This window comes from Loxodonta africana, chromosome 3 (genome assembly GCF_030014295.1).
Source record: "Loxodonta africana isolate mLoxAfr1 chromosome 3, mLoxAfr1.hap2, whole genome shotgun sequence".
NCBI classification, from domain to species: Eukaryota; Metazoa; Chordata; class Mammalia; order Proboscidea; family Elephantidae; genus Loxodonta; species Loxodonta africana.
Window position 1 is genome coordinate 82,944,082 of NC_087344.1, and position 14,886 is coordinate 82,958,967.

A 14,886-nucleotide genomic window follows, 5' to 3' on the forward strand; every position below is an offset into this window, starting at 1 on the left:
TTTGTTTCTCTTTATGACTGAATAGTAGTCCATTGTATGTATTATATACACTCACTCTTCATGTACTGACATGGTTAAGTTCCAAAGACTAGGCTGTTACACAAAAATCTGCATTATGTGAAAATGGAGGATGACCACATTGGATCACAAAAAGGCGGATAACTACATCATTGCGTAACTGCCAAATTACATCATTTCATAACTGCCAAACCACTCATAATTACGGCCTAGCTAAGTCAACACATAACCGTAACCATCACAGCCAGCGTTACACCTTGGCATTTGTTACTGTCAGACATCATACATCATTAATGAACAAAACAGTAAGATAATAGATTTTTCACTATTGTCGTAAATGTGAAATATCAGATAACGAGACAGTCAAAAACCAAGGAGTAGGCATAGCACATTTTGTTTATCCATTCACCTGCTGATGGACATCTGGCTTGTTTCCACCTTTTGGCTATTGTGAATAATGCTGCAATGAACACTGGTGTACAAGTTATCTGTTTAAGTCCCTGCTTTAAATTCTTTTGATTATATACCTAGGAGTAGAATTACTGGGTTATAAGGTAGTTCTATGTTTTAACTTTTTGAGGAACCACAATACTGTTTTTCACACGGACTGCATAATTTTACAATCCCACCAGCAATGGATGAGAACTCAAATTTCTCCACATCCTTGCCATTCCAGTGGTGGTGAAGTGGTAGCTCACTGTGGTTTCGATTTGTATTTCTTTAAAGACTAATGAAGTAGAGCGTCTTTTCATGTGCTTATTGGCCATTTGTGTATCTTCTCTGGTCTATTCAAGTCCTTTGCCCATTTTGTAAACTGAGCTGTCTTTTTGTTATTGAGTTGTAGGAAAAAATGTCTATTTCTAATACAAACTCTGTTGCAAAAAAGTTATTTCTATCAAAAAATATAATTCTGAATATTTAATATATTACCACGCTGATGGGAAGCACTTTAAGAGAATGCATGTGATAATGCAAGTGCTCTGAAATAACATAAAGCACTACGTAAGACATTACCTTGAATTACCCACTAATTCATACTTTTAAAACCTGAATCAAGTCATGAGATATTATTTCACACCTATCAAACCGGCAAAAACAAATTATGACATTATCAACTACTTATGAAGACATGAAACAATAAGGAACTCTCATATACAGCTCGTGGGAGTGTAAACTCGTATGATCAGTTTAGAAAATAGTCTGGCAAAATTGAAGTTAAATTTGTGAAACTTCTATGACCCACCAATCCTAATCACAAATGAACACAAGGAAAGACAAATAAAAATACTGACTACAGAACTGTTTGTACTGGGCAAAAAACTACCTAAAATGCCATGCCCACCAACAGGAGAATGGTTAAATTGTGTTGTATTTGCACAATATAAGAAATAATTTAAAGCTATAACCAAGAAAACCAAACCAAACCCAGTGCCATCAAGTCAATTCCAACTCATAGTGACCCTATAGGACAGAGTAGAACTGCCCCATAGAGTTTCCGAGGAGCACACCTGGTGGATTCGAACTGCCGACTCTTTGGTTAGCAGCCATGGCACTTAACCACTACACCACCAGGGTTTCCATTTAAAGCTATGCATAGCAAAATATACGACTCTAATGAAGTACCATAAAAATGCAAGTTTCAATAAATAAATAAATAAATACTATACCATTTAAACAAAGTTTTAAAACATGAGTAACAGTATTATATATTGTTCAGGGACACACACACACACATTAAATAAATGATATAAAACGCAAGAGAATTATCAAAACCAAATTCAGAATGGTAGGTAGTAGTGGGGGTGAGGGACATAGGATATGCAATTAAAGAGGAATATACAAAGAACTTTAATTCTGCATACTGGCATAAAGATAGACATAGAGATCAAAGACATACAGAGAACAGAATTAAGAGTCCAAATAGAAGCTCTTAACAATTATAGTCAATTTATGACAAAAGGGCAGCAACGTATCAAAGGGGAGTGGTTTTTTTTCTTCAAAAAAATGGTGCTGACCCACATCTCACACCGTACACAAAAATTAACTCAAAGTGGACCACAGATCTGAACGTAAGAGCTAAAAGTAAACATGGGAGTAAATCTTCCACGATCCTGGGTTATTTCATAATTAAGTAAAAGCAATAAAATATTGATAAGCTAGACGTCATTAAAAAAAAAAAACTTTTGTGCTTGAGAGGACATCAAGAAAGTAGAAAAAATAATAACCCACAGACTGAGAGAAAATATTTGCAAGATGATTTATCTGATAAGGGACTACTATCGAATATATACAGAACACTTATAACTCAATAACAAAAAGACAGATAACCCCATTAAAAAGCGTGCGAAGCACAAACAGATATATGCACACCCATGTTTATTGCAGCTCTGTTTACAATAGCAAAAAAGCTGGAAGCAACCAAGGTGTCCATCAACAGATGAATGGGTAAATAAATTGTGGTATATTCACACAATGGAATACTACGCATCGTTAAAGAACAGTGACGAATCTGTGAAACATTTCATAACATGGAGGAACCCGGAAGGCATTATGCTGAGCGAAATCAGTCAGAGGCAAAAGGACAAATACTGTATAAGACCACTATTATAAGATCTTGAGAAATAGTAAAAACTGAGAAGAACACATACTTTTGTGGTTACAAAGGGGGGAGGGAGGCAGGGAGGGAGAGGGCTTTTTATTGATTAATCAGTAAATAAGAACTGCTTTGGGTGAAGGGAAAGACAACACTCAATACATGGAAGGTCAGCTCAATTGGACTGGACCAAAAGCAAAGAAGTTTCCGGGATAAAATGAATGCTTCAAAGGTCAGCGGAGCAGGGGCGGGGGTCTGGGGAACATGGTTTGAGGGGACTTCTAAGTCAATTGGCAAAATAATTCTATTAGGAAAACATTCTGCATCCCACTTTGAAACGTGGCGTCTGGGGTCTTAAATGCTAACAAGCGGCCATCTAAGATGCATCAATTGGTCTCAACCCACCTGGAGCAAAGGAAAATGAAGAACACCAAGGTCACACGACAACTAGGAGCCCATGAGACAGAAAGCGCCACATGAACCAGAGACCTACATCATCCTGAGACCAGAAGAACTAGTTGGTGCCCAGCCACAATCGATGACTGCCCTGACAGGGAGCACAACAGAGAACCCCTGAGGGAGCAGGAGATCAGTGGGATGCAGACCCCAAATTCTCATAAAAAGACCATACTTAATGGTCTGACTGAGACTAGAGGAATCCCGGCGGCCATGCTCCCCAGACCTTCTGTCGGCATAGGACGGGAACCATCCCCGAAGACAACTCATCAGACATGAAAGGGACTGGTCAGCGGGTGGGAGAGAGATGCTGATGAAGAGTGAGCTAATTATATCAGGTGGACACTTGAGAGTGTGTTGGCAGCTCTTGTCTGGAGTGGGGATGGGAGGATAGAGAGAGAGGGAAGTTGGCAAAATTGTCACGAAAGGAGAGACTGAAAGGGCTGACTCAATAGGGGAAGAGCAGGTGAGAGTACGGAGTAAGATGTATGTAAACTTATATGTGACAGACTGATTGGATTTGTAAATGTTCACTTGAAGCTTAATAAAAGTTTAAAAAAAAAAGCGTGCGAAGGACTTGATTAGACATTTCTCCAAAGACGCTCAACTTCACTAGTCATTGCTGTTGTATCCTGTCAAGTTGATTTCAACTCATAGTAACCCCATAGGGCAGAGATGAACTGCCGCATAAGGTTTCCTAGGCTGTAATCTTATGGGAGCAGAGTGCCAGGTCTTTTCTTCTATGGGAGTGGATGAGAGGTTCGAACTGCCAACTTTTTGGTTAGCAGCCCAGCGCTTAATGATTGCATCATCAGGGCTCCTTTCATTAAACCCATTGCTGTCAATCAATTCCAACTCACAACAATGCTATAGTACAGAGCAGAACTGTCCCATAGGACTTCTAAGACTGTAATCTTTACAGAAGCAAACTGCCACATCTTTCTGCCACAGAGTGGCTGGTGGGTTTAAACTGCTGACCTTTCACTTAGCAGCCAAGCGCTTAACCACTGTGCCACCAAAACCCAAACCAACTGTCGTTGAGTCAATTCCAACTCATAGCGACCCTATAGGACAGAGTAGAATTGCCTCATAGAGTTTCCAAGGAGCACCTGGCGGACTCAAACTGCCAACCTTTTGGTTAGCAGCTGTAATACTTAAACACTACACCATCAGGATTTCCACTGTGCCACCACGGAAATGCAAATCAAAACCACAATAAGATATCATTTCAAACCCACTAGAATATATACAATTAAAAAGACCGAAAACAACAAGTGTTGCTAAGGATATGGAGAAACTGGAGCCCTCACACACTCTTAGTGGGAATGCACAATGGCACAGCTACCTCGACAGTCCGGCAGTTCCTCAAACAGTTAAGCATAGAATGACCATATGACCCGGAAATTCCACTCTTAGGTATATACCTAAAAGAAAACGTATTTCCACACAAAACTTGTGTACAAATGTTCATAGATGCATTATTCATCTATGAATGGATAAACAAAATGTGATCTATCCATACGGTGGAATATCAGTCAGCAATGAAAAGGAATTAAGTTCTGATACATACTACAACATGGATGAAAACTTGAAAATATGTTAAGTTAAAGAAGTCAAACACAAAAGGCCACATATTGTATGATTTTTATTTATAGGAAATGTCTAAAACAGGCAAATTCAGAGACAGAAAGTTAGCTACCTAGGACTGGAGGGAGTAGAAGAGGGATGGGGAGTGTCAACTAATGGGCACATAAGGATTCTTTGTGAGATGTTAAAAATGTTCTAAAATTAGATATTAATGAGGGTTACACAGCTCTGTGAATATACTAAAAGCCACCGATTCTGTACACTTTAAACGGGCAAATTTCATGGTATGTAAATGATCTCAATAAAGGTATTTTTAAAAAATTATTCCAATGACTGATAAAGGACTAGGCTTTTAGTGCTAAAGCAACACAACACAAACTAGCCTCCTGTTGCGAGGGGAGAAACTGACTGCTTTAACAGTATATGGATCAGACTGCCACCACCCTAATCCAGGCAGGGATCAATGTTAGCATCATTGAAGTAGGTCAACCATGAATTGTATTTTTTCATATGATGCAAAATAAGGTACAGCTATGACGTATTCTAGCAAAAACTGTTTAGATGTGAATCCATCAAGATTTTAGCTATGCACCTTTGCATAGAGAAAAATACAGGGATTAGTGGGAACAAGCTAAAAGCTACCACAAGGATATAAGTGCACAAAATCTGGAGGTAAAATATTCTCAAGACAACTGGCCCAATTTCCTCAAAGTCTGTGTCACTGAAAAATAAGGACCGTGCTAAACTGAAGAAACATAAAGAAATTAAACAAACTGTTAGGTGCAAGAAGGTCCTGGATGAGATACGAGTTTGGTTAGTTAGATGTTAATAAACAATTTTTGGATCAACTGGGGAAATTTAAATATCAGCTGGTTATTATATTAAATGAACAATCACTGACATGGAAAAGTGGGCATTACCAACCTAAAAAGTTGCAAAAACAGAACTTTCAGTATGAACTTTAAAATGCACCAAGTTATTAACAGTAGTAATTTCTGGAAGATGGGAATGTCAAGTTTTTTTTACATATCTATATATTCTAATTTTCTACACAGCACACATACTGCTTTTGTAATTATAAAAGAAATAATTCGCTTACAGAGCGTTAAGAGAGATTGTTCAGGCTTTACCCCTGGTAAATTTTAAAAGGGTGAGAACCATGGCGTTTACAAATTGTGGGTGGATAAAAGGGAAATTCTTGTCTAAGATGTTTAAAAAAAACACAGATGGCAGTTTTTCACTTCCTAAGTTAGGAGACTACTCTAAATAGAAGCAATAACAAATCCTAGGAGTAGCAACTTATATTAGCCAATTGTACAAACAAGGATCCTTGGTTGAAAAAAAAAAGGAAAGAAAAGAAACCATACCTAGCTAGCCTAAGAAGAAGAGGAATTTCCCAGAAGGATATTGGGAGTTCAAAGAATGAGCAGCCCCTGGACTTGGCAAAAAAACAGAAGCCAAGTGAAGCTAACAGGCAGTCAGAACCTCTGCCAAGGTCACACCACAGAAGAGCTGCTTAGGAAACTGCCCTGGCTAACAATGCCACCACCACGTCTCTGCCATTGAAATGAATTGTCCTTGTTTCTTTGCATCTCTCACTCCAGAAGCAAGTCCCCAATCAAGCGCATCTGATTGGAACAGCTTGTGTCACACATCCCAGGTCTAGCTGCAGGGACTGAAAGTGTATGTATTTGGTGTATGTGTGTACCCCATACACAGCCTTTCCAGCTTCCTCTCTCACTAAAATTAACAAAAAGGCAAATATTAGAAAGGGGCTAAAGTGGGAAACAAAAGAAACAACAAAGGATCACTTCAAAGTCCAATTAATAGAATACCCAACACAGGAATCCTGCCAGCCCTGCCATTAGTAATAAACTTTAATCACTGTGCCTTATGTTCCAAAAAACGTTTCCTGCAAAGTGATTTCACAGAGGATAAGGTTTACAGAGAGTAAAATTTACCCTTTCTCAGGTAGCTAATCTTCTTTCTAACATATTTTTCTTTTTCCAAACTTTGTTGCTGCTGCTGAAATTATACACAGCAAAACATACACCAATTTCATGTACAATTTAGTGACACTGATTACATTTCCTTGAGTTGTACAACCATTCTCACCCTCCTTTTTTAGGTTGTTAGTAGTCAAGGGGAAACCATATGCACCACCCAGGGACCTCCACAACTAATACAAACTGAATTTACTTACATCAAAACAGTTCCAGATAAGAATAGTATGTAAGACTAAGGTATGGTTAATTCTATCAGAGCCCAGGCAAATAAATATAAGTGTATTTATGACCTGATGCAATCTGACAAATTCTGGCTGTAAAACTCAGATGACTAGTGGATTAGGCTCATGCAAGTATTTACTGACTGGATGGCAATGGGTTTTTAAGACCATAAATAAATATGTTTTTACAGCATTTGCTCCAAAAGTACTACACCAACAAAACTACAAACAAGTAAGCCATTCAATTAAGAATTTTTATCAAATATTTTTCAGCTGGACTCACCCTGAACGGCTCCAATTTCCTATGAATATAAACAGGCTATTTGTGACATTTTTAAAAACTATACAGCTTTTATAATTGAGTGTTAATAATGACTATAATATCACGTTGTTAGCTGCCATCAAGTCGGCTCTAACTCATGGGGACCTTATGTATGACAGAAGGCCCAGTCCTGTGCCATCTTATCATTGATCATGTTTGAGTCCATCATATTATGAGACTGATCTATTTTGACTTCAAGTTCATTTGTACTTACAAAAAAAAAAAAAAAAATTTTTTTTTTCCACTTCTAAAATACCTCTTAAGAATACTTGGATAAGTAATACAAACATTACTTGCAAGAAAGAAGAGCAGAATCTGGACCTAGCTGGCTCTGCCATGTGGTAGCTAGCTGCGCTACCTTGGGCAAGTCGCTTCACTTCTTTTTGCTCCAAATTCCTATGCCTAATTTGGATATTGCTGGACTGTTGTGAGGATTAAATGAGTGAATATATGTAAAATGTTTAGAACAGTGTAGCCTACAGTGACTACATAGTGTTAATAGAAGACCTAATAGTTGAGCAGATAACAAGAAAAAAGCCAGTTTACAGAAGAGTAATTTCCAAACCAAGTAGGCTGAGAAAACTATTCACCAGAAACCAAAACAAGGAAACAAAGCCATGCAAAAACCAGAATACTTAAATTTTTTTATCTTTAAATATTTGTTGAATATGTAATGGAACCAAAGACAACATGATCTTTTTATTAGCAAAAATTGTATACTTTTTTGGTCGTTGTTCACAATCAAGGATATTACTTGTGGTTTTCCAAAACAGGAAAATTCCTGATAAGCAAATAAATCCATATGAAACCACTTAGAATTTAGATAATAAACAACCATTCTTTCTTGATAAGCAGCACTCCAGTTTTAGAAACTTCACTGGCTTCTGCTGCTGACTACAGATCACTATCATCTGGTCTGAAGACTGAACACATGGCTGGAGTTGTGCATGGTACTGAGGTAGGCAAGGGCTGGTAAGGAGTTTTTTCATTTTTATTTCTAATTTGGCTTAACTCATAACTTAATTTTCTCTTCAAGGAACTTGCAAATTCCTGAAATTAAAGTTTCTTCCAAGTGTAAGTTGGGGACTTTCGATAGATGCTCAACACCAAAGCAATGATGATTCTTTTTATTATTATTGTTTTTGGCAAAAGTTTACACAGGAAATTAAGTTCTCATTTAACAATCTCTATACTTATTGTTCAGTGACACTGCTTACATTCTTCCTAATATATCAGTATGCTCATTATTTCTACTATGGGTTGTTCTGTTTCCATTATTCGAGCTTCCCTGTGCCCCCCTGCCTTCTCATCTTTGATCTAGAGTAAATACCATTTGGTTCCACTTATTCTGAAGTGCACAGTACTCATGGGTGACATTAATTATTTTATGGACCAGTCTGTCATTTGGTTGAAAGGTGACCTCTGGAAGTGGTTTGAGTTCTAAGTTTAAAGAGTATCTCAGGGCAATAGGCAACTACTGAAAGAAATATAGAATAGAAAACAAACTATCTGGAAAAGTTTATTTTGAATTAAGCACCAAAGCCAACCGAACACTCTACACAGGACATGAACGGAGGCTAAATAACCCATACAGTTACTCTATACTTCTCAATATGAAAATTTGCAGGAAACGATAAAGATGGGAGACACTGAACAAACAAAAATTCCCAAATACACAGAATCACCTATGAAATTAGTCTTCTCACCTCCCTTCTCCAAGTCAAACCTCAACCTAAGCCTCTAGCTACAACTACCAATTTACAGGAAATTAGAAAAATCTAGAATGTGGGGAACTCTGCAGGACAAATGACCTGGTTTCTTCAATAAACTGCAAGCAAAAAAATAGCGAAACACACAGATTAAAAGAAGTGTAAAAGAATCTCAGCCAATTGCAATGTTTAAGACCTGGATCCTGATTCAAACAAAAGAGAAAAGTGAAATGTAAAATATCTAAAAAGGAATATAAATAAAACACTCCATTTTGTGCAACATCTCCTCAGATTTCAATGGATTGGTATGTAAGAATATTCATTAAAGACAATTTCATATAATTTATTTAATAATTCTGCAGTGCCTACTATGGTCAGGAACTATTTTAAGAATTCTACAAATATCTCATTTGTTGATCACAATATCCCTAGGACAAGGTACTATCAAACTCATTTAACAGATAAGGAAACAGATACAGAGAAATTAAGTAACTCAGCCAAGGTCAAAAAAGTAGCAAAACTGAGATTTCTAACCCAGGTGATCTTGCTACAAAGTTAGTGCCCTACTTACCAGACCCATGCCATCTCTCTACATGGTGTGGTGGATACTGTGCTTTGGAATCATAGAAACCTGCCTGAATCCCCATCTCTCACTATGTTAAGCAAACTACTTAACTTTTTGGAACCTCTGGGTCCTCAATTGTAGAAAGGCTTTGTTGCTGGGTGCTTTCAAATCGATTATGACTCGTAGGGATCTATATAACAGAGTAGAACTGCCCCCATAAGGTGTCTTAGGCTGTAATCGTTACAGGGTGTAAGGATGACAAGACTTCACCTCACGTACTCTGGACATGTTATCAGGAGGGACCAGTCCCTGGAGAAGGACATTATGCCTGGTAAGAGTGGAGGGTCAATGAAAAAAGGAAGACCCTCGAGACGATGGACTGACACAGTGGCTGCAACAATGGACGCAAACATAACAACGATGGCGAGGACGGTGTGTGACCAGGCAATATTTTGTTCTGTTGCACATGGGGTCACTGTAAGTAGGAATTGACTCGGAGCAACTAACCTTTATAGGAGCAGAATGCCAGGTCTGGTGGCAGAACGGCTGGTGGATTGAAACCGCGACCTTTTGGTTAGCAGCCGAGCACTTAATCACTGCCCCACCAGGGCTCATTCGTAGGAAGGCTAATATCTATTTTAAACAGCGCTGTTATAAGGAAAAGGTCTCTAGGTGGCGCAAATAGTTTGTGCTCAACTACTAAAGATTTGTGGTTCAAACCCATCCAGTGGTGCTGCGGAGGAAATGCCTGGTGAATTGCTTCCATAAAGATTACAGCCAAGCTATGGAACAGTTCTACTCTGTTACACATGGGGTCACCATCTGCTGGAACTGACTCAACAGTAATGGCTTTGGTTTGTGGTAAGAAATAACGAGATTACATATACTGGACTCTGTTACAGCATCTAGGAGCCCTAGCAGCACAGTGGTTAAGCATTCGGCTGTTAACTAAAAGGTCAGCAGTTCAAATCCAGTAGCTGCTCCTTGAAAACCCCATGGGGCAGTTCCACTCTGTCCTATAGGATTGCTATGATTCAGAAATGATTCGACGGCAATGGTTTTTTTTTAATTACAGCATCTAGCTTAAGCAGCCCACAATAAATGGTTCCACTGCCCTTCCCACCACACCTGGTAAGACTAATTAAAAGACAGAACTAATAATTCAGGAACACTGAAATAGCCCTACCTTTTAGCTAACTTACCAGAGCCTCAAAACCAACTTTTCTACATACTTGTAAACCTCAGGAATAGAAATAACTCAGAATATTTTATATACTGAGATTTAAACTTATACTCACCAGAAACAAGGGTATACAAGCTAGATTTAAAGTATAGCCAAACTTAAATAAATTTTCTGAAAAAAATTCCATTCCTTATTCCACACAAATAGACCAAATGCTTAGAAAAATGTACTGAAACTTTGTTCATGCAGTTTTATAGCCTATTCTAGCCTGAAGTCTGGTTAACAAAAGGCAAAGTAATTTTAGCATAGAATATGAAGGTCAACAATGAGTATGTTAAAACCAACTTCTTTAAGAAAAGCAGCTTTCTATGTTGATATTCTGTGAATATTTTTGCACTTATCTGTTAAACTGTAAAGTTCTTCGGTGGCCAGAGTATGTTTTAAGGTTATCCAACTATTCCCAGCCCCTAGCACACTGAAAAGGAACCCTGGTGGCACAATGATTAAGCACTTGGCTGCTAACTGAAAGGTTGGCAGTTCGAATCCACTAGCTGCTCCAGAGGAGAAAAGACCTGGTGACCTGTTCCCGTGAAGATTACAGCCTAGGAAACCCTGTGGGGCAGTTCTACTGTGCCCTATGTAGGGCTTCCAACCGGGTCTTCCCAGTTCAGTCATGGCCCAGGAAGTGACACCGGAACAGGTCCAAAATTTTAAAATTTGGGTAAACCAGAACCATGAACAGATTGGGGAAAAAAACAGGTAGAAGCCCTGCTAGAAATTTAATATGTCTCTTAGAAAACAAGGGCAGCATAAATGTTGCAGAGCAACCAAATCTCTTGCCCATCGGATTTTGCAGTCAGAAACAATGGTGCCCCATTCAAAGATGGCCGCTAATCACTCTGCTTTGAATGTGTGTCTCTCACTCTCCTCAGTCCTGGCAATAATCCAATCTCATGAGTTATGCTCCAGAAAGGGTTCACCATACCCCTTCTCAGTCTCCATTCCAGAGCTTCAACCTGTAATTTTTCCCATTCTGGCTGCGGTTCCAGATCACCCTAATTTTAAAAATTGGGGTCTGTTATGGTTTCGCTTCATCAGCCACGACTGAACCAGTATGAAGTCCCGGTCCTACAGGGTCACTATGAGTTGAAATTGACTCAACAGAAAACAACAGCAGCATATCAAAACTGGCACTATACACAGCCTCCAAAGTTTCTTAAAAGAACAAATGAATGAGCGGTTCTGTCCGAAAAAAAACAAAAAAATTTACCCAAAAGATCAATTAAAGGTTGATTATTTGTTTTAGTAAAGGAAAATAACTTAAGATTCCTTTAAATATTTGCCCAGTACATTTGAAATCATCTATAAACATTTCCATAACATTAACTACCTCCTTAGTTAAGACACATGGGTAGACAAAAGATGTTTTGCTCCTCTCACTGAACTACTTTTCAAGTTTGACTGTACGCAGTTTTGCTTTGGCAAACTTCAGTGGGAAATAAAACCCAGAGTCTGATTTAGAAATGACTTGTGCAGCACAACTACATATTTACTTCCAGACAATGGCAACTATGGTCACTTGAGGTAGCATGTTATCTCTGCACCACCTAGACTTTTTTCCCACCTATTTGAAAAACCGTAAAAACACACATCAAAACTTGCCTTTTCTATGAATTTCTTTAGTTGGGACCCCTTAAGGCTTTTAGTGCCTCTCATCTTTCCAATGGAGTCTATTTTCACGTTTAAAGGCAGCAGGGATAATGGTTAAGTGCAATGACACAGAAATGGACTGCCTGGGTTATAATACAGATTGTGCCACTTACTAGCTGGATGAGCTTGAGTGAGTTACTTAACTTCCTCGGACTCGTTTTCCTAAACTGTAAAGTGGGCTAAAATCATACCCACCTCACAGAAGTAAAGAATAAATACAAAGCACTTAGGGCAACAAACCATGCCTGGTAAATAATTAATTACCTTGTAACAGTTATCACTGCTGTAAGTTCATCCAACTTAGCCATAAAACAAAGATATGAAATTCGCTGAAGTCTGACTTAGAATTATGTGTTTATCTTTACCTGTGCATTTAAAAATTATTGATAAGCAGAAATGTACCCGTAACTTCTAATTACAGTCCTAAACTCACTAAAGGGGCTGAATGTGTCAAACTTTTATAACTAGCTCACTATTGAAAAAACTAAGTTGAATTCATTCAAAATTAAAAACATTTCCTAACATTTCTCCCTCAAATTTTAAGACAGCTCTGATATTCAGAATTGATGAAAGAATGTTTATATCTGCACACCTGGGGAGATAAAACTAATTAGAGTGAGGTCTCACCCACGGGGTCCAGGAGGTAGCATATTAAACTCAAAACAATGCCAAAGCACAAAGCAACTGACCTGTAATTTTTATAACTTTTTTTGGTAAATCCACCAAAATAATTTTTTAAAAAAATTCCTAGGGCAACTGACAGAAATAAACTTCTGTGTTTGAAGGAATGTAGAAAGTTAAATTGAAACTCTCTAGGAAAGACGATTATTATTAATCTCAAAAACTTCTCATTCGCAAGTAACATCTTACATCTTTTAGACCGATTGCAACATGAAACTCCAGCTCTTCCAAACACTTAAATGAACCGCTTCTGGTTTCCATTCCATACCTTTTTGTTTTCAGTTCAACTTCTGGTTTGTTGGTCCAAAAAAAGAAATAAACAGTCTTTTGTTCGAAAGGGCACAACAATGAGTTACTCCCTATCTAAAGCTCACTTTTACTTACTGAGATGTCTTATACTATTATAATCAATGTGCCAAACTTAATAGCACGGTGATTCCCTTTCAAGTATTAGGTGTAGAAGACCTTAGAAAAAAATCAACAGTCCACCTAATTACAAACCTAAGTTTATTGAAAACTACCCATCACTTTACTATTGGATGCGGTTTATACAGGAATGACTTCTATTACTAAACTAAAACATAAAAAAAAAAAAACCACCCATTAATTCCGTTTTGTTCCTGATAATCATAAAATATCAAAGCTAAAAACAAAATACTTCCACAAATATGACCAGCCAACCGCGAAGCACAAAGTTGGCTGATAAAACTGACATCACAGCACAATTTCAGAACTATAAGCAACTACAACAAAACAAAACAAAACCGCACCCATTCTTATGTAAACTTTTGGAGTAAGCAAACTTAGTTCGCCTCACCTTTGTTTTCACCTAGCAAGGAGTCTTCAAGATAAGGCACCAATTTTAAGACGACCAAAGGATCAAGAGTTTCAGTTAATGCCCTCGTAGGAGAAACAACTAAAAACACAAGACATATTAACGTACTTAAGTTATGGAAGCGCAGGGCACTTCCCCAAGCTACAGCCATTTTAGGTTCAGTCCTTTTGAATTTCTCGGTGGTGATGAAAGGCAGGTTTAAAACAGAATAAAATACTCTTAAAACACTTCAAGGTCGACCAGCTTTTTTTCCGGGGGAGGGGAGGCTGGTCGGTGTTGGACGGGCATAAATGGAAATCAACGAAAACACCTCGTTACCAAGGAGAACCGGAACGCTGTGGGTTAAAGATCCTTTCAGATACTCCACGTTTGACTAACGCGACTTTTTCCTTTTTAGACTTTCCTTCATAGAAAAATAAACGCCCTTGGCTTTCACTTAAGAAAAGAAACCCGTGAACCAGAGCCGCTCAACCCCTAAAAACCCGACCGCCTGGAAAGGAGCCAGAGAGCCGCAGGTGAGTGTTCCGACCCAAAGACCAAAGTTGAAGTAGGAGCGCTCCCGCAGAGGCGCGGCGAAGCTCGTGAGCACAGCTCCACGCACCGGGGAAGGTGCCCCGCCCGACCCCACGACCCGTGGGCTCTGCTCGCCCCTCCCCCGGCCGGACCTAGACCCAACCACCTGTGTGAGACCCCACTCAACTTGCTTTAACAACGGAGTGGGCAAGCACCGGGCGGAGGCCCAAGTGGGGAACACTCGAAGATACTCTACTCCCCCGCTGTCCGAAGCTTCCACTCACCCGGCAGCGGCGGGGCTACAGCTGGGGACGAGGTGCGGCGTCCGAGAGCGAGTCCCCAGCTTCCTAATCCAGCAGAGGTGGCTAACCCACAACCATAACAAAGCTCTTCCCAAAATGGCTGCCCGGCACACACGGCCCAGGAGGGGCAGAGCGGGTAGGGGGGAAGGAGCGACAACCAGCCCAGCCCTCCCCCAGCCGACCCC

At 39.1% G+C, this 14,886-nt stretch overlaps 1 protein-coding gene across 3 annotated transcripts in view; it reads right to left on the bottom strand.

Moving 5' to 3' along the window:
- The window catches only part of GPBP1L1 (GC-rich promoter binding protein 1 like 1), a 60,880-nt gene that overhangs the window by 45,446 nt on the left and 548 nt on the right, over positions 1-14,886 (bottom strand). Inside the window, exons 1-2 of one of the 3 annotated variants that reach the window (XM_010595322.3) lie at positions 14,684-14,846; positions 13,869-13,967 (exon numbers count right to left, since the gene is read on the bottom strand). The exons of 1 other annotated variant lie outside the window; for it this stretch is intronic. The gene's annotated coding sequence lies outside the window, so the exon portion shown is untranslated. Of the gene's footprint in view, positions 1-13,868; positions 13,968-14,683; positions 14,847-14,886 lie in introns of those variants that run through there. One more of the 3 variants, XM_003415571.4, reaches the window with a different exon arrangement.